Here is a 22,219-nt window from a genome sequence, read left to right as displayed (position 1 = left end):
TATATTGGCGTCATATAACCTAGATAGCAAGTCCCTTTTATTGGGGATAGGATATCTAATCCATTTTAGATGTTTATTTAATGGTTTATAATTTATAACTAAGCGAGGGATACCTCGTTCCTTTTCTGCCGCATTATTAACATAAAAGGCAGAACATGACCAAGGAGATTTTGAGGGTTTTATCAAACCCTTTTGTAACAAACTATCAATCTCGTTTTTGCAGAATTCAACTAGTTCAGCATTCATCTGGCAAGGTCGAGATTTAGTAGGAATATCATCCTCAGAGAAGTTCTCTTCGTAAGGAAGAGTTACAATATGCCTTTTCCGGTTCCAAAAGGCACTAGGGTGATTGGCGCAAACATCAACAGCCATCTTTTTAGCAATCAATTTAATCTTTTGCTGAACTTTAGCAGACTGTAAAGTATCGAATATATTCATGCTAAGAATTTCTAATTGTAATGAATCAACATGCCTTTGTTTCATATTAATCAAGGCATTAATATCTCTAGTTACGGGATCTGTAACAAAAGAATAACTTATCTTTTTATCTTGATAAGTAGCAGAAAAACCATGTTCATCTATATTATTGAACGGATAAATAGCATTGATAAAAGGGGTTCCAAGTATAATTGGAGGGTATAACTGGTTTTTTACCAAAAAGAAGAAATGAGGAATACAGACTTTATTTTGGCAAATATGGGTATTTGGCAGTTTGTACTCTATATCTAAAGCATGACCAGAAGCGGATTTAACCAAATGAGTGGTCTTTTGAAAATATTTAGTTAGAATTAATCCTTCCTGGATACAGCTTACATCAGCACCACTATCAATCATAGCTATATCAGTTATAGAAAAATTATTATCGATCAAAATAGTACATTTAATATACCACTTATGTGCAGTAATAATTTGCATCATACCTAAAAACAGATCAGAATTTTCTTCAGTTAGATCAGAAATTTCTTTCCCTTTATCATTAGAAGATTCAGAAATTTCTTTAGTCGAAAATTTAGGTAGAGAATTATTTTTCTCAATTTGAGTAATTCGGAGATCGCAAATCATTTGATTTTGCTTAAGAGACTTAAAATCCCTTTTCAATTTCTCAATTTCTTCTTTTAAATCATCAAAAGAAGTATCTCTGCTAGGCGTACTGGACTTTTGAAGTCGTCTATTAATTTCAGATAAAGAATAAGGTGCAAAATGTTCAAATTCGTTTTTGTATTTTTCAAAAGGTTTTGAACTACTAGAATTAGAACTTGCAGCTAAATTAATAATTTTTTTACGAAGTTTTTCATCAGTAACTTCTTTTAAAAGTTCTATTACATTATCAGATGTAATAGTTTTCATATTTAGATTATGAAATTGTGATTGTAATTTATAAAATTCGTCACTATCACAAGTACAAATATCACCTTTGCAAGTAGTGCAAGAAGTATCAATATTTTTATCATTATCAGAAAAATCAATTAACTCAACTTCGTCTTCAGATTCAGTCTCAGAGTAATAGTCAGATTCTGATCCTGAAGTGTATAACAAGCCATAAACCTTATCGCGTAACTCATCATCGAGTTCTAAGGTTTTCAGCTTTTGAAGCTTGCAATTTGGAGAAATATGACCAAACTTTCTACACTTATAACACTTAATATCAGCGAGATCTCTTTTAGATCTATTAATCGTAAATCGAGTAGATTTCCGATGCGCTTTTCTAGTATCACATTCTTCCTTAGGCCTATATCTAGACATCTTTTTCTTATACGGGCTATCCGGGTAAGGATACCTATGATATCTGTTTTTCTTCTTCCTACTTTGAGTAGAAGTTCCGGGTAAACCGAACTGGGTACAGAAGTCCCCTAATTGGGATTTCTCTTTAAGCTTATCAATCTTAAGCTGTCTAGAAAGCCTTAGCTCATTACACAATTTCAATCATTCTTGTGTACATACTCCTATAAGTTTACCATAGGTATAATTATTATACTGAATCTCACCGTAACTACCCCTTAACACATCCCTTACTCTTTCGGCAAATAAGGAAGGGAGGTCGTCTATAAACTTGGCTTTCCAATGCTCATATTTATTCTCGGGTAGTTCCATAACTCTACTTATAAAAGTATCTTTATACCATCTAAATTCACTAAGGGTCTTACATCTAAGCCCATTAAGTAAAGTTCGGATGGTCTCATGATTTGAGGTAAATCTACCATTGAAATGCTCTAAGATTGTAAGGATAAGGGTATAGACTGCATCTTCTCTACCCACCACTAGAGCCATACCTATATTATCAACACCTTCGTCGGTTGTTGTAGCATTAATAACGAAAGCCTTTTCTTCTACAGATAAATGATTATCCCACCAGCCACGAAGTTGGCCAGTAAATCCTGGAATAATCATTTTGCAAATAGTTCTATCCGTATTTTTAACACTTTTACAGATAGTCGAATACATAAGCATTCTGTGTACGAGAATGGTTAATTGTCTATCAGTTAAACCATCAAGATTCCATTCATAAATTTCGGAACCGCTATAAGACGTATTAGTCTGATTCCAATCTCGTTCCTCAATCAACACATCTTGAGGAGTAGGACGGGGATAATAATAAGTTTGCATCCTTGGTTTGTCAGCATACCTATTATTTGGTTTAACTATCCCTTTGAGTTTATTAAACTCTGACCAAGTCTCAGTTTTATAATCAGAAACGGTCTCCATTTTATCAGCAAAATTTTTTGATAAATCAATAGGTCTAATATTTAAACCAGAAAGCTTTTTATCTAAAAGCTGAGCTAAGTCATCAAGAGATTTAAATTTAAAATCCTGAATCTCAGGAGGTCTTTGAATATGAGTAGGAATAGCTTGATCAACTGTTTTACTTCCTGAAGTGGAGGCAATATCAGTTGGTCCTTTCTTAGTACCCATTTCTTTTATTAAAATAGTCAAATCATCAAGTTTTTTATCAAGAGAACCAATATGTTCTCCTAAAATTTTTACATACAAACCCAAATAATTGTTTTGAGAAATCAATTTATTAATTTCTGCGATACTAATAGCTGCCACATTATCATCAATAAATTTTTGAAAGGCAGTGAAAGTAATACCAGTATTATTAGGTAAAATAAAGGGAGTCTGAGGAGGATAAATTGCTTTAGTAATATTACCACTCCCATCTTTATAAGATCTTTCCAATACCTTTATATAAAGAGGCAAATAAGTTGTTATAAACCAAGGAACAAAATACATAATTTGATTATGCAGGGAACAAGTTTCATAAAATTCTTGAGATATATTGTTCAAATCATCCTTACTATAAGTATCAAAAAACCATGTTTTAAACTGGTTCCATTTTTCACTAAAAAATTCCTTTTGAATATAATTACGGGCCCGAGAACCGGGGCTAAAATCTATTTGGTGTGGAATTATTAAATATTATTGGGGTCGAAATCCATCTCGGATACAGAAGGAATATCCTTATCTGAAATATTGTCATTGTCTTGAACAATATTTGTTTGAGGGTTAATCTTAACCCTTTCAACCATTTTAACTTTTTGATCATGCTTATTACTAGCAATGGTGTGTAAAGAAGCTGCACGATTGCAAGCTGGACCGTAGACTGGTTCAACAGGGGGAATATGTTGAATAGCAGGTAGAAGTCTATGATTAGAAAATGAATGTCTATTATAAATAGTAGACTTATCATCAAATTGAATACAAATCCTACCATCCGGATTTTGAGTGACATGCGAAAATTCAGTATTTGACAAGTCGTTAGTAATCTGACTTGGGGATATAACAGAATTTAAAGTCCATGTAGTCGGAAAATTAATTTCCTCCCATCTGATAGGTCTCCTAGTGGTGACCTTGGACTTTGCAAAATTGGTTTCGACCAATATGGTCTGATCCGAAGTATCGTATAACTTACATTTCGGATTTAAAGTAGATAATAATTTGAAATAAATCCTATAGGACAGACATATAAGTTCAGAACCAGGCGCATAATTATAACCATGCGTTTTCACATTTAAAGTTAAAGCATCAAGAATATTAACATCAGAAAGAGATAGTTGCAAATTGGGTTGAGTATTAAAATATACTGGACCATAGGCCACTGTAGATTCTATCGAACCCATTAGAGACTGTCTGAAATTCAGATTTCTAGCATCTCTAAGAGCTGCTAAGAAGGTCTCTGGTAACCCTTTAAGGGTTAAAGGTTTAAAAGCAATTTGAACCATACCAATATGCAGATAATGGTAATGATGTTTATATAAATCTATATCATGTTTGTTCAACAAACGAATAGTCTATTCATACGAATTTAAAGCTAACGACTGCTCAGTCGTTTTTATCAATTGTTTAGAAGAAAGTTTATCAAACCAACCATAATCATAAATGGTTTTTATAGAAACTTTAAGAATTGTCCATTTATTTAATAAATCAAGGTTTTGAGGTATATCTACCTCTTCAAGTCTAGTACCTTTAGTACTTGTTTCTCCTAGATCCATTCCAAAAGCTTCATATCTATGTTGAATCTTTCATATCTATTACATATTTACCATGAAGGTTTAAAAAATGTCCCTTCTGAATTTCAGAAAATTATGAATGATATTTTTAACCCTTATCTAGATTTTGTCATCGTTTATATTGACGACATATTAGTATTTTCTAAAACTTTGGAGATGCATATTAAGCATCTTGATATTTTTAAGAAAATTGTTATACAAAACGGTTTAGTAATTTCTAAACCAAAGATGAGTCTATTCCAAACGAATGTTCGTTTTTTGGGTCATAATATTTGCCAGGGAAAAATTACCCTAATACAAAGATCAATTGATTTTGCCTCGAAATTTCCTGATGTTATTACTGACAGGACTCAATTACAAAGATTTTTGGGAAGTTTGAATTATATATCCCCTTTCTACAAAAGTTTATCACGAGATCTAGCTCCTCTATACGATAGGCTGAAAAAGGATCATAGACAGCCTTGGACTGACCAGCATACTGAGTTAGTCAAAAGTATTAAACAGCGTGTTAAATCTCTACCTTGTTTAACCCTTGCTAATCCTACTTGGCAAAAGGTTATCGAGACAGATGCGTCTAATGTTGGCTATGGAGGGATTTTAAAACAAGTGAATCCCAACAATAAGAGTGAATACCTAATAAGATTTCACTCTGGTAAATGGACCGAAGCCTAGAAGAAATATGCTACTGTGGCGCATGAAATGTTAACAATTGTTAAATGTGTTTTAAAATTTCAAGACGACTTGTATAACCAAAAGTTTTTGATAAAAACTGATGCTCAATATGTTAAATATATGTTTGACAAAGATTTTAAGCACGATGCTTCTAAATTAATATTTGCTGGATGGCAGGCTCAGCTGGCGCCTTTCGATTTTGAAATACAATACAAAAAGGAATTGATAATTCCCTTCCGGATTTCCTATCCCGGGAATATTTAGAATAAGATATGAGTTATTATACCATGATTTTAGATGATAAGGTGTTAATCACTATTCTTAAAGTGATTAATTTAAACGGAGACTTAAAGGGTCTCATACTTGATAAAATTATGGCTGACACTATTAATAATATTGAAGAAGAATGCTCTAATTTTAATGAAGTTACTAATATTCTTCAAAAAATTGAAAATGAATTCCCCAGCCAGGATTATATCGGCGATAGAATTATGATATCTTTTTTAATTACTAATGACTTGCTATTTATGCAGAATGGACCCTTCATGGGCCACCAGGGGCAGAGGTAGGGGAAGATCTTCCCCTAGTAGGACTTACTCTCAAGGATCGTCATACGGATCCTCATCAAATTCTCCAGTAATACAAAGAGGAAAAAAGAGTTTGATAAACTCAAAGGTACCTCATACAGGTGAATCATCAGGACATTCTATACATCTGGAAGATATTCCAGAAGATAGTCCTTTATATGGACATCTGCAAGCTTATTTGGCATCCAAAAAGCAAAGTGATACTTTTGCTTCAATTGCTAAAGAAGAAGACAACGATGATATCAAGTCATACGAAAAAATTACCAAAGAAAGAAATGATATTTCTCCTTGAAAATTCTGAGATTCAGAGAAAAGAAGAACCATGGAAAATATTCCAGAGATATCTGATTAATGGATTATACTACCCGGGTGAATCATATAAAACCCGCACTTATTATGAGACTATCCTAATCAGTACAGGAAGTGCAGAATTTCAGCACTTTTCGGGTTATAACACAAATGAAAACGTTTATAACTTTTCAAAAGTCATTATCAAACAGATTATATCTGTTGAAGAATGGGGGATTTCAACAATGAAAGAAAGGCAGATAAGCCTTAATAAATCACCTATGAATTTTACTTATTGGGATTATATCCAAGCATTTGATAGGGTGCTTTATTATAATAATGAGAGACATAAACATACTTGGTTTATCAAAGTATGTGCAAAGGTATTTACAGGACCTATCCCTAACTGGTTTTTAAACTGGTGGTCATACCACGGTCCCACAACAAAAATTCTACCTGAACCATTCCTTAAGTTATACAAAGAATGGGCAAAAGTTTCACCGTTCCTAACCGAGTTATATCACGCAGATCATATCTGTTACCTAGAAAAAATTGATCAAATCTACTTCTTTATTGAATTCTCTATCCCTTGGATTCATAAATGGACTCCTGAATTAGGTTTTACGGAAGAACAAATCTCTTGCTTATATAGGGTATTTTACAACAATTTTGGGACAAATTGATGAAGACTGATCCCAAAACAAAAACATTATATGGACAAGAATTATTGGATTCTATTAAAACACAAATCCAAATATATATAACGACCCCTCAAAAGAAGATGATAGAAGAGAGCACAGTTAAACATATTGCTCGAAGAATCTCAATTCAAGAAGGAGATAAAATTGATTTGATAAATCAATACTTGGAAGAAGTGAAAAGAAACTTGCTTCAAACACTGGATCAGTGCGAAAAATCAGACACTTCAATGCGAAGTGAAACAAGTGGTGATGACCTCGTGGAAGATACACAACCAATACAGCCAGAGATAATATTATCTGACAGAGATATAGAAAAGGTGGAAGATTTCCTCCAACAAATGCACAATTTGGACAAGAAAAAGACTTGACAGCTTACCAGCCGCCAGGACCCACTCAACAGTAGATTCACTGTTCATCCACAGTAGAAACACTGTTCAACAACAGTAGAAACACTGTGTAAGGACCCAGATGTGGGACCCAATTTACCATTTTAGATTCTTTTTTTTTTGTTATATAAGAAGACTTCTTCATTTGAAGAAGGAGGGGTCGGAACCCCCTCTCTCTCTACTATCTCTCTCTCTCTCAACTCCCTTTGTAAAGATTTAGCTTATTAGTTTGTAAATCAGTTGAAGATTAATAAAAGTTTTGAAGTTCAGTTCATCTTCAGGGCCTTGCTTCTCGGCCTTCAAGATATTTATTCTATTTCTTTTTAGTATTTTATTTACTTAGTTTCTCTCCCCAGCCGTGACTATGTCCGGCTAAACGGATTCATATCTATGTTGAAGAACTAATTTCTCTTGCATATTAACCATGAAGAATCCAGACTCTTTCAAAATATAAAGAAATTTTAATATAGTTTCTTGGCTTGGTTCCAAGATGGTGGTACAGTCGACTCTGGTACTACTCTTATTGGCTTTGCTTTAGTGGCTACGTCTAGCCAGCTATGACATTAAAGCCCGCTAAAGTTGTCAAAAGGGCTATCCCTTTCATAGTTAGAACTGCTAGACACATGGGCTCAATAAGAGTATGTATCGGAGTAGAAACACTGTGTAGGGACCCAGATGTGGGACCCAATTTACTATTTTAGATTCTTTTTTTTTCTTTATATAGAAGACTTCTTCATTTGAAGAAAAGGGAGTCGGAACCCCCTCTCTCTCTACTCTCTCTCTCTCTCAACTCTCTTTGTAAAGATTTAGCTTATTAGTTTGTAAATCAGTTGAAGATTAATAGAAGTTTTGAAGTTCAGTTCATCTTCAGGGCCTTGCTTCTCGGCCTTAAAGGTTTTTATTCTATTTCTTTTTAGTATTCTACATACTTAGTTTCTCTCCCCAGCCGTGACTATGTCCGGCTAAACGTATTCATATCTATGTTGAAGAACTAATTTCTCTTGCATATTAACCATGAAGAATCCAGACTCTTTCAAAATATAAAGAAATTTTAATATAGTTTCTTGGCTTGGTTCCAAGATGGTGGTACAGTCGACTCTGGTACTACTCTTATTGGCTTTGCCTTAGTGGCTACGTCTAGCCAGCTATGACATTAAAGCCCGCTGAAGTTGTCAAAAGGGCTATCCCTTTCACTGTTAGAACTGCTAGACACATGGGCTCAATAAGAGTATGTATCGGACCTAGAAAGGCCCCTTGCTTTGGTAAAAAGATATAGATCCTTCCATACAGTCATTAAATTATAATAGAATTTCCGTATATTTCGAATCTTTATTGGTCGTGCGGACTACCGCAAACCTTCAAAGGTACTAAAGCAGCTAGATCTGGATGGTCGTGCGGACTACCGCCCGCCTACCCTGATCCTGGTGTAAAATGGTATCAGAGCCTAGGAATTTTCATGGTAAATATGTAATAGATATGAAAGATTCAACATAGATATGAAGCTTTTGGAATGGATCTGGGAGAAACAAGTACTAAAAGTACTAGACTTGAAGAGGTAGATATACCTCAAAACCTTGATTTATTAAATAAATGGACAATTCCTAAAGTTTCTATAAAAACCATTTATGATTATGGTTGGTTTGATAAACTTTCTTCTAAACAATTGATAAAAACGACTGAACAGTCTTTAGCATTAAATTCGTCTGAACAGACTATTCGTTTGTTAAACAAGCATGATATAGATTTATATAAACATCATTACCATTATGTGCATATTGGTATGGTTCAAATTGCATTTAAACCTTTAACCCTTAAAGGATTACCAGAGACCTTTTTAGCAGCTCTTAGAGATGCTAGAAATCTGAATTTCAGACAGTCTCTAATGGGTTCGATAGAATCTACAGTGGCCTATGGTCCAGTATATTTTAATACTCAACCCAATCTGCAACTATCTCTTTCTGATGTTAATATTCTTGATGCTTTGACTTTAAATGTGAAAACGCATGGTTATAATTATGCGCCTGGTTCTGAACTTATATGTCTGTCCTATAGGATTTATTTCAAATTGTTATCTACTTTGAATCCTAGATGTAAGTTATACGATACATCGGATCAGACCATATTGGTAGAAACCAATTTTGCAAGGTCCAAGGTCACCACTAGGAGACCTATTAGGTGGGAAGAAATTAATTTTCCAACTACTTGGACTTTAAATTCTGTTATATCCCCAAGTCAGATTACTAACGACTTGTCGAATACTGAATTTTTGCATGTTACTCAAAATCCGGATGGTAGGATTTGTATTCAATTAGATGATAAGTCTACAATTTATAATAGACATTCATTTTCTAATCATAGACTTCTACCTGCTATTCAACATATTTCCCCTGTTGAACCAGTCTACGGTCCAGCTCGCAATCGTGCAGCCTCTTTACACACCATTGCTAGTCAAATTAGTAATAAGCCTGATCAAAAGGTTAAGGTGGTTAAAAGGGTTAAGATTAACCCTCAAACAAATATTGTTCAAGACAATGACAATATTTCAGATAAGGATATTCCTTCTATATCCGAGATGGATTTCGACCCCAATAGTATTTAATGATTCCACACCAAATTGATTTTAGCCCCGGATCTCGGGCACGTAATTATATTCAAAAGGAATTTTTTAGTAATAAATGGAACCAGTTTAAAACATGGTTTATTGATACTTATAGTAAAGATGATTTGAACAATATATCTCAAGAATTTTATGAAACTTGTGCCCTGCATAATCAAATTATGTATTTTGTCCCTTGGTTTATAACAACTTATTTGCCTCTTTATATAAAAGTATTGGAAAGATCTTATAAAGATGGGAGTGGTAATATTACTAAAGCAATTTATCCTCCTCAGACTCCCTTTATTTTACCTAATAATACTGGTATTACTTTCACTGCCTTTCAAAAATTCATTGATGATAATGTGGCAGCTATTAGTATCGCAGAAATTAATAAATTGATTTCTCAAAACAATTATCTGGGTTTGTATGTAAAAATTTTAGGAGAACATATTGGTTCTCTTGATAAAAAACTTGATGATTTGACTATTTTAATAAAAGAAATGAGTACTAAGAAAGGACCAACTGATATTGTCTCCACTTCAGGAAGTAAAACAGTTGATCAAGCTATTCTTACTCATATTCAAAGACCTCCTGAGATTCAGGATTTTAAATTTAAATCTCTTGATGACTTAGCTCAGCTTCTAGATAAAAAGCTTTCTGGTTTAAATATTAGACCTATTGATTTATCAAAAATAATTGCTGATAAAATTGAGACCGTTTCTGATTATAAAACCGAGACATGGTCAGAGTTTAATAAACTCAAAGGTATAGTTAAACCAAATAGTAGGTATGCTGACAGACCAAGGATGCAAACTTACTATTATCCCCGTCCTACTCCTCAAGATGTGTTGATTGAGGAACGAGATTGGAATCAGACTAATACGTCTTATAGCGGTTTCGAAATTTATGAATGGAATCTTGATGGTTTAACTGATAGACAATTAACCATTCTTGTACACAGAATGCTTATGTATTCGACTATCTGTAAAAGTGTTAAAAATACGGATAGAACTATTTGCAAAATAATTATTGCAGGATTTACTGGCCAACTTCGTGGCTGGTGGGATAATCATTTATCTGTAGAAGAAAAGGCTTTTGTTATTAATGCTACGGCCATCGACTAAGGTGTTGATAATATAGGTATGGCTCTAGTTAAGGGTAGAGAAGATGCAGTTTATACCCTTATCCTTACAATCTTAGAGCATTTCAATGGTAGATTTACCTCAAATCATGAGACCATCCGAACTTTACTTAATGGGCTTAGATGTAAGACCCTTAGTGAATTTAGATGGTATAAAGATACTTTTATGAGTAGGGTTATGGAACTACCCGAGAATAAATATGAGCATTGGAAAGCCAAGTTTATAGACGGCCTCCCTTCCTTATTTGCCGAAAGAGTAAGGGATGTGTTAAGGGGTAGTTACGGTGAGATTCAATATGGTAATTATACCTATGGTAAACTTATAGGAGTATGTACACAAGAAGGATTGAAATTGTGTAATGAGCTAAGGCTTTCTAGACAGCTTAAGATTGATAAGCTTAAAGAGAAATCCCAATTAGGGGACTTCTGTACCCAGTTCGGTTTACCCGGAACTTCTACTCAAAGTAGGAAGAAGAAAAACAGATATCATAGGTGTCCTTACCCGGATAGCCTGTATAAGAAAAAGAGGTCTAGATATAGGCCTAAGAAAGAACGTGATACTAGAAAAGCGCATCGGAAATCTACTCGATTTACGAAGAATAGATCTAAAAGAGATCTCGCTGATATTAAGTGTTATAAGTGTGGAAAGTTTGGTCATATTTCTCCAAATTGCAAGCTTCAAAAGCTGAAAACCTTAGAACTCGATCATGAGTTACGCGATAAGGTTTATGACTTGTTATACACTTCAGGATAGAATCTGATTATTACTCTGAGACCGAATCTGAAAACGAAGTTGAGTTAATTGATTTTTCTGATAATGATAAAAATGTTGATGCTTCTTGCACTGCTTGCAAAGGTGATATTTGTACTTGTGATAGTGACGAATTTTATAAATTGCAATCACAATTTCATAACCTAAATATGAAAACCATTACATCTGATAATGTAATAGAACTTTTAAAAGAGGTAACAGATGAAAAACTTCGTGAAAAAATTATTAATTTAGCAGCAAGCTCTAGTTCTAGTAGTTCAAAACCTTTTGAAAAATACAAGAACGAATTTGAACATTTTGCACCTTATTCTTTATCTGAAATTAATAGACGACTTCAAAAGTTCAGTACGCCTAGCAGAGATACTTCTTTTGATGATTTAAAAGAAGAAATTGAGAATTTGAAAAGGGATATTAAGTCTCTTAAGCAAAATCAAATGATTTGCGATCACCGAATTACTCAAATTGAGAAAAATAATTCTCTACCTGAATTTTCGACTAAAGAAATTTCTGAATTTTCTAATGATAAAGGAAAAGAAATTTCTGATCTAACTGAAGAAAAATCCGATCTGTTTTTAGGTATGATGCAAATTATTACTGCACATAAATGGTATATTAAATGTACTATTTTGATCGATAATAATTTTTCTATAACTAATATAGCTATGATTGATAGTGGTGCTGATGTAAGCTGTATTCAGGAAGGATTAATTCCAACTAAATATTTTCAAAAGACCACTCATTTGGTTAAATCCGCTTCTGGTCATGCTTTAGATATAGAGTACAAACTACCAAATGCCCATATTTGCCAAAATAAAGTCTGTATTCCTCATTTCTTCTTTTTGGTAAAGAACCAGTTATACCCTCCAATTACACTTGGAACCCTTTTTATTAATGCTATTTATCCGTTTAATAATATAGATGAACATGGTTTTTCTGCTACTTATCAAGATAAAAAGATAAGTTATTCTTTTGTTACAGATCCCATAACTAGAGATATTAATCGCCTTGATTAGTATGAAACAAAGGCATGTTGATTCATTACAATTAGAAATATTAAGCATGAATATATTCGATACTTTACAATCTGCTAAAGTTCAGCAAAAGATTAAATTGATTGCTGAAAAGATGGCTGTTGATGTTTGCGCCGATCACCCTAGTGCCTTTTGGAACCGGAAAAGGCATATTGTAACTCTTCCTTACGAAGAAAACTTCTCTGAGGATGATATTCCTACTAAATCTCGACCTTGCCAAATGAATGCTGAACTAGTTGAATTCTGCAAAAAACGAGATTGATAGTTTGTTACAAAAGGGTTTGATAAAACCCTCAAAATCTCCTTGGTCATGTTCTGCCTTTTATGTTAATAATGCTGCAGAAAAGGAACGAGGTATCCCTCGATTAGTTATAAATTATAAACCATTAAATAAACATCTAAAATGGATTAGATATCCTATCCCCAATAAAAGGGACTTGCTATCTAGATTATATGACGCCAATATATTTTCAAAATTTGATTTAAAATCTGGATATTGGCAAATTCAAATTTTTAAAGAGCATACTTATTGAACTGTTTTTAATGTTCCATTTGGGAAATATGAATGGAATGTTATGCCATTTGGTTTAAAGAATGCCCCTTCTGAATTTCAGAAAATTATGAATGATATTTTTAACCCATATCTAGATTTTATCATCGTTTATATTGACGACATATTAGTATTTTCTAAAACATTGGAGATGCATATTAAGCATCTTGATATTTTTAAGAAAATTGTAATACAAAACGGTTTAGTAATTTCAAAACCAAAGATGAGTCTATTCCAAACCAATGTTCGTTTTTTAGGTCATAATATTTGCCAGGGAAAAATTACCCCAATACAAAGATCAATTGATTTTGCCTCAAAATTTCCTGATGTTATTACTGACAGGACTCAATTGCAAAGATTTTTAGGAAGTTTGAATTATATATCCCCTTTCTACAAAAGTTTATCACGAGATCTAGCTCCTCTATACGATAGGCTGAAAAAGGATCATAGGCAGCCTTGGACTGACCAGCATACTGCGTTAGTCAAAAGTATTAAATAGCGTGTTAAATCTTTACCTTGTTTAACCCTTGCTAATCCTACTTGGCAAAAAGTTATCGAGACAGGTGCGTCTAACGTTGGCTATGGAGGGATTTTAAAACAAGTGAATCCCAACAATAAGAGTGAATACCTGATAAGATTTCACTCTAGTAAATGGACCGAAGCCCAGAAGAAATATGCTACTGTGGCTCATGAAATGCTAACAATTGTTAAATGTGTTCTGAAATTTCAAGACGACTTGTATAACCAAAAGTTTTTGATAAAAACTGATGCTCAATCTGTTAAATATATGTTTGACAAAGATTTTAAGCACGACGCTTCTAAACTAATATTTGCTAAATGGCAGGCTCAGCTGGCGCCTTTCGATTTTGAAATACAATACAAAAAAAGAATTGATAATTCCCTTTCGGATTTCCTATCCCGGGAATATTTAGAATAAAGTATGAGTTATTATACCATGACTTTAGGTGATAAGGTATTATTCACTATTCTTAAAGTGATTAATTTAAACAGAGACTTAAAGGGTCTCATACTTGATAAAATTATGGCTGACATTATTAAAGATATTGAAGAAGAATGCTCTAGTCTTAAAGTTATTACTGATATTCTTCAAAAAATTGAAAATGAATTCCCCAGCCAGGATTATATCAGCAATAGAATTATGATATCTTTTTAAATTACTAATGACTTGCTATTTATGCAGAATGGACCCTTCATGGGCCATCAGGGGCAGAGGTAGGGGAAGATCTTCCCCTAGTAAGTCTTATTCTCAAGGATCGTCATACGGATCCTCATCAAATTCTCCAGTAATACAAAGAGGAAAAAGGAGTTTGATAAACTCGCAGGTACCTCATACAGGTGAATCATCAGGACATTCTATACATCTGGAAGATATTCCAGAAGATAGTCCTTTATATGGACATCTGCAAGCTTATTTGGCATCCAAAAAGCAAAGTGATATTTTTGCTTCAATTGCTAAAGAAGAAGACAACGATGATATCAAGTCATACGGAAAATTACCAAAGAAAGAAATGATATTTCTCCTTGAAAATTCTGAGATTCAGAGAAAAGAAGAACCATGAAAAATATTCCAGAGATATCTGATTAATGGATTATACTACCCGGGTAAATCATATAAAACCCGCACTTATTATGAGACTATCCTAATCAATACAGGTAGTGCAGAATTCCAACACTTTTCGGGTTATAACACAAATGAAAACGTTTATAACTTTTCAAAAGTCATTATTAAACAGATTATATCTGTTGAAGAATGGGGGATTTCAACAATGAAAAAAGGCAGATAAGCCTTAATAAATCACCTATGAATTTTATTTATTGGGATTATATCCAAGCATTTGATAGGGTGCTTTATTATAATAATGAGAGGCATAAACATACTTGGTTTATTAAAGTATATGCAAAGATATTTACAGGACCAATCCCTAACTGGTTTTTAAATTGGTGGTCATACTACGGTCCCACAACAAAAATTCTGCCTGAACCATTCCTTAAGTTATACAAAGAATGGGCAAAAATTTCACCGTTCCTAACCGAGTTATATCTCGCAGATCATATCTGTTACCTAGAAAAAATTGATAAAATTTGTTTCTTTATTGAATTCTCTATCCCATTGATTCATAAATGGACTCCTGAATTAGGTTTTACGGAAGAACAAATCCCTTGCTTATATAGGGTATTTTACAACAATTTTTGGGACAAATTGATGAAGACTGATCCCAAAACAAAAACATTATATGGACAAGAATTATTGGATTCTATTAAAACACAAATCCAAATATATTCAGCGACCCCTCAAAAGAAGATAATAGAGGATAGCACAGTTAAACATATTGCTCGAAGAATCTCAATTCAAGAAGGATATAAAATTGATTTGATAAATCAATACTTGGAAGAAGTAAAAAGAAAATTGCTTCAGACACTAGATCAGTGCGAAAAATCAGACACTTCAATGCGAAGTGAAACAAGTGGTGATGACATCGTAGAGGATTCACAACCAATACAACCAGAGATGATACTATCTGACAGAGATATAGAAAAGGTGGAAGATTTCCTCCAACAAATGCAAAATTTGGACAAGAAAAAGACTTGACAGCTACCAGCCGCCAGGACCCACTCAACAGTAGATTCACTGTTCATCCACAATAGAAACACTGTTCAACAACAGTAGAAACACTGTGTAGGGACCCAGATGTGGGACCCAATTTACTATTTTAGATTCTTTTTTTTCTTTATATAGAAGACTTCTTCATTTGAAGAAAATGGAGTCGAAACCCCCTCTCTCTCAACTCTCTCTCTCTCAACTCTCTTTGTAAAGATTTAGCTTATTAGTTTGTAAATCAGTTGAAGATTAATAGAAGTTTTGAAGTTCAGTTCATCTTCAGGGCCTTGCTTCTCGGCCTTAAAGGTATTTATTCTATTTCTTTTTAGTATTCTACATACTTAGTTTCTCTCACCAGCCGTGACTATGTCCGGCTAAACGGATTCATATCTATGTTGAAGAACTAATTTCTCTTGCATATTAACCATGAAGAATCCAGACTCTTTCAAAATATAAAGAAATTTTAATATAGTTTCTTGGCTTGGTTCCAAGATGGTGGTACAGTCGACTCTGGTACTACTCTTATTGGCTTTGCCTTAGTGGCTACGTCTAGCCAGCTGTGACATTAAAGCCCGCTGAAGTTGTCAAAAGGGCTATCCCTTTCACAGTTAGAACTGCTAGACACATGGGCTCAATAAGAGTATGTATCGGACCTAGACAGGCTCCTTGCTTGGGTAAAAGGATATAGATCCTTCCATACAGTCATTAAATTATAATAGAATTTCCGTATATTTCGAATCTTTATTGGTCGTGCGGACTACCGCCAACCTTCAAAGGTATTAAAGCAGCTAGATCTGGATGGCCGTGCGGACTACCGCCCGCCTACCCTGATCAGATAAAGAATAAGGTGCAAAATGTTCAAATTCGTTCTTGTATTTTTCAGAAGGTTTTGAACTACTAGAACTAGAGCTTGCTGCTAAATTAATAATTTTTTCACGAAGTTTTTCATCTGTTACTTCTTTTAAAAGTTCTATTACACTATCAGAGGTAATGGTTTTCATATTTAGGTTATGAAATTGTGATTGCAATTTATAAAATTCGTCACTATCACAAGTACAAATATCACCTTTGCAAGCAGTGCAAGAAGCATCAACATTTTTATCATTATCAGAAAAATCAATTAACTCAACTTCGTTTTCAGATTCGGTCTCAGAGTAATAATCAGATTCTGATCCTGAAGTGTATAACAAGCCATAAACCTTATCGCGTAACTCATCATCGAGTTCTAAGGTTTTCAGCTTTTGAAGCTTGCAATTTGGAGAAATATGACCAAACTTTCCACACTTATAACACTTATGTGAGAACCTAATTTTTGACCGTACTTGGAATTTTTCAACACTTTTAGTATGTAAATAATTTTAAGTTTAATCTACATATTTTAAATTTTATTTCATTTTTAGTAGGTTTTATTTAAGAAATTTAAAATTCAAAAAAAATATATGTTCTTGATTTTAAAATATTTAGCTAGTGTTTTTATTTTACACTCTTAAAAGAAAAGAAAAAAAATTAATTAAAGCAAGAGCCAATGAGAGTCATTTCCATATGGCAAGATTCTTCCTTATCTTTTGTAACAAATTCACATGCCCTCCCTCAAAACTCACAAGCAAATACACACTCTTTTTTCTTAACCATCAATTAATCCCTATACTATACACCTATATATATCTTTCCCTCACACACAATTAAAGGACATACACCAAAAAATAAAAAAAAAGAGATGGATCACCTTTTTTGGAAAACCTTTTCCTATCTTCTTCTCAATAAAGAAGGTCGAATCGAGCTCTGATCTCTGATCCTAAACTAAAAAAACTAGAGAGAGACAGGGGATAGATAGAGAGAACACGAGAGATAGAGAGTGACGAGGGAGGGGGCTAGCTCCTTCTTCTTCTTGAAGCAGCAGCTAACAAACGGGGTCATCTTCTTCAACGAGGTCTTGGCTAGTGAAAAATACAGCTCTCTTCTTTCCTCCAAACACTAAAACACAAAGTTTCAACACCATGTGAATCCTCCACAGCTTATCACCTCAATCTATGAAAGAAACTCCATAGCTTCACCACTGAACCATCACTTTTAGTTAGCAATAACCAGCCAGCTCTTGCCCTTTCCATGGTTGTCGCTACCGGAGGTGATGACCGGCGACGGCCATAACTGTTGTTGCAGCATCTTGCTGTTGTTTCTGTCCTTTCTCCCCCCTTTGCTGGCCACTGTTATTCGCCGGAACTGTTTGGTTTTAATTGGAAACCTTCAGATCTGATAGTTGAGGTCGCCATTTGAGTTTCGAGGTCGCCGGCGAGTTCTCCATTCCCGATCCATATTTACTCGAGATTTCTCGCCAAGTTTCCATCTTCGTACTCTCATATATAAAAAGAGTCATTGAGCTCCTATGCAGTTGAGGTTGCCATATTTCCTTGTAAACAAGTTGGAAATCTCTATATATTGAAAGGTTTCAAAGTTTCAGGTCAATACATCTCTTGGAATTGATATTTTTTTTTTGTTAATACAGAAACTAGTGTTCTTTTGAGTGTTCATATCTGATTATATTCCTTCTAGGTATCCTGTTTCTTGTTAATTTTCCATGTCAAATTGTCGATCATACTCAAGTTGAGTTTTCGTATGGTTGTGTGTGCACGAGAGTGAGATGCTTTGAGACGTGTGTTTGTCTTAAATGAAAAGAAGAAGAAAATAGATTTGGTATATAACAGTAGCAGAAACTGAAAAGTTTTTGATGGAAATAAACTAGAACAATAAATAAATAATTAAATAAACATAAGAGGGGAAAGGATTACCAAGATGGAATGTATTAACTCCTGTTTTACTACACAGGACAAGTAAGTTGCTTTTTTGTTCCCTTTCTCTGGTGATAATATCGTGAACCTTTCCTTTCACTATTAGGAACTCTGTTTTCATACATCTCGATGGACGAATATGATAGAACATATTCTTCTAATTTTAATTTTCATACATCACTATTAGAACGCATACCTCGATGGACGAATATGATAGAACATTTTAATTGTGCACTTTTGAAGAGAAATGATAGAACATTATCTTCTAATTTTGCTTTAGCCACATGTATTTGCCAGTATCCCATGCTAACCTTTTTTTTGACAAAGTTTGATACGATCTTTTATTATCTGGAGGTGCACATTTATTTTCTCTTTATTTTCAAAATAAATTGAGGTATGCGTTCGCGCAACTTCGGCCAAACATTTTTAATATTAACAAAGCGTGATTAATTGTGTACACGTACGCGTGACATGATTTTTAATGAGCCAAACAAAATGAGTACACGTACGCGTGACTCATTTTAAGATAATTCTGTATTACTAATAATCAAGTATTTAAAAGCGGTTAGAAGAGTAAATGCACATAGATTCTAATACGTAATTAAAATGATTTAATTAAGTCAGCTATGATTAAAGCGACCGTGCTAAAACCACAGAACCCGGGAATGTCTAACATCTTCTCCCGAGTTAACAGAATTCCTTACCCGATCTTCTGTGTTCGCAGACCATAAATAGAGTCAATTTCCTCGATTTGGGATTTAAAATAAATCAATGACTTGGGACACCATAAACTATCGCAAGTGGCGAATCTGAATTTAAAACAAATAATCCCATTTCGATTTTGTCACTATAATTGGAAAAACTCCTTATACGCCTTTCGGGTAAAAAGAAGGTGTGACAGCTCAGGCGACTCTGCTGGGGAATAGAACTCAAAATTTCTGGTTCAAGAATTCGAGCTTGTTATTGTAATTTTTACTTGGCTTTATTTATTATTAATATTACTGTATTTTTGTGGCCTAACGTGCTAATTGCCGCTTATTTTCTGCTTTAATATTATTTGAACTGTATTAAATTGTCTTCTTACGCCTCCCTTCTAAGTCTTCTAAAAATGGTGCACACGTTCGAGTGGCCTGCTTTTCTGTTAAAGGTCGTACCAAATAGAACGAGGATGGATCAGCCATTAGGCCAGGTAGACTTTCGTGCTCTCGGTATGTCTCTCAAGCCAGGTCTAGAACACAACCCCAGGTTTAAACCTAGAATAACATAAACTCATGCAGGATCCCTAGTAGAAACGTTTGTTTGCATCACGTGCATTTGACTTTGGAGACTCAACACAAGGGTTGGGTCTGTCTAGGACAGGTGTACCCGAAATGAAAGACCATCCCGATGCAACTTACGTGATATTTGTACATTTATTTGCTTCAGCTTGTATGTTGACCGGCTAAGGAAAGAAAAACAATTGAAAATCCGAGAGTGATGTAGGATAGAGAATTCACCCGATTCTGAAAATCTCGGTATTTTAAAATACCTCGAAACTCTGCCAAATTTTTTGAAAAAAGATGAAAAGAAAATGAATTTCAAAAAATGAAAGTGAGTCAATATCATATTTTTTCAATTATGTCAAAACTGGCTGAACTATGCGGGTCTGATTCTCACCGGATGTGAGATACATATACAAACCTCATCGGTTCCGGCCCACAATTTAAAAAAAAAGTAAATCCAAAATTATTTTCGACTACTTGCTTCTTTAGAAAGTCTTTATTTTAGACCACAATTTTCAAAAAATAAAAAAATATTTTCTTTTAATTTCTTCTCAAAATCCAAATATTTTTCATTCTTCTTTCAAAAATTGAAAAGAAAAATCAAGATTTAAAAATATTTTCTTTCTCTTTAGAAGCATTTCTTTCATAAATTCAAAATAAAGTTCCAAAAATCCAAAAATATTTCCTTTCTTCTTTATAAGTTTTTCTTTCAAAATTCCAAAAAAAAGGATAAAAAAAAGTCGAAATTCAAAAAAAATATTTTCTTTCTTCTTTAGAAGTCTTTCTTTTCAAAAATTTTAAAAAAAAACAAACAAATCGCAATCCAAAAATATTTTGTTTCTTCTTTTTAAGTCTTTCTTTCGAAAAAGTCCAAAACCCAAAAAAAAGACTTAGTTTATTTACTTTATTGCTAATCTTACCGAACTACGCAAAGATCTGATTCATGCAGCGTCATGATACGTAGGCAACCCACATCAGGTTCGATCAAATGGTTTTAAAAAAAGAAGAAAAAAAGAAAAGAAAAGAAAAGGAAAAAAAGAAAGAGAGTGTTTATTCTAACATGCTTGTTGTTTTGAAATAAAAGCTAGTCAAAGGTGGTCGGTTTGCAATGGAAAGTCACAAAAATAATCCAAGATCTCTCGGAAATAAAAGCATCTTCTCAACCAATGGAATAAACACCACTGTTGTTGACCCAAGGTCACGAAAAGGCAATGTAGACAAGCTGGTGATAAAAATGGGGGCAAATGTGGGGTTGGCTTTACCAGATTTGAGCAATAGTACATGGCATGCTCGGGATTATTTGATGATGGGAAGACATGAGAGTTATTCCAATCCTTTAGTAAATTAGTTGCTTTGAAATTTCTCATGTCGTCAGTCCTGAAATCCGACAGTCAATATTGGGAATGTTTTGATCAAAAAGTCAAAATTTGAGTTCTGAATCAGAAAGAATAAAAGGGTTGAATGCCGTAGCAGTGCTGATGTGCAAATTTTTGGCTAAGATGTCGCTTAGCAACTGGAAAGTCACTCCTATTTTAGCAATGATAGCTTATTTTGTCGTCTTTTCTTCTTTTTGTGTTATCGGACCCTGCTTTCCTTTATTCAATAAAATAAAATAAAATAAAATATAGCCAGTCATTTTGTGTCCATTTTGTGCATGGTTCTTTTCACGCTAGTTCTATTGACATGACATGCATGCGGAATTTTTGGCCAGATCTTAGAAAATTGATTTAGTCTTGAATTGTATAAGTGAGAAAGAGACACTTTTGAAGATGAATAGAGACAATGAAACATTTGAAAAAATAAGCATGAGCCAAGTTTATATAGAACCAAAGCAGTTATGCTCATAGAAGTTAAGAATCTCTACCTTTTGAATCATTGAGAAGATCGGGCTTAAGGATGATCGAATGGGTTGAAGTCTGTTTAGCACTAAGAGATAGAAAGTGTTTTCCAAAAGAAGGTGTGTCCCAGTCAACTTGAAATGGATCAGTTTAGTGGCAAAATGCATCTTCTACATCAAGACAAAATTCCAGAAAAAGTCACCCAAATTGACAAGGGTCATTCACTGCGAGGAAAATATTGCTCATACAACTTTACACTAAAAAAGACTCAGAAAGCAACATGTCCATCAATATCGTGTTTGTGAAGGGCTAACATGATGGGCATTCTCAAGGCTAGGAGGCCCTTTTTCTGCTACCCAAATACTTTATACCCTTTGTTACCCCTTTTGAGCATGTATTATTTTCTTTGACCACCCTCTTTTGGAATCAAGTTTAGAGTCAAAACTCCCAAAAAACAAGAAAAGAAATATAAAAAAAA

The sequence above is a fragment of the Nicotiana sylvestris genome, chromosome 6 (assembly GCF_000393655.2).
Source record: "Nicotiana sylvestris chromosome 6, ASM39365v2, whole genome shotgun sequence".
NCBI classification, from domain to species: Eukaryota; Viridiplantae; Streptophyta; class Magnoliopsida; order Solanales; family Solanaceae; genus Nicotiana; species Nicotiana sylvestris.
This window is presented reverse-complemented; position numbering follows the sequence as displayed.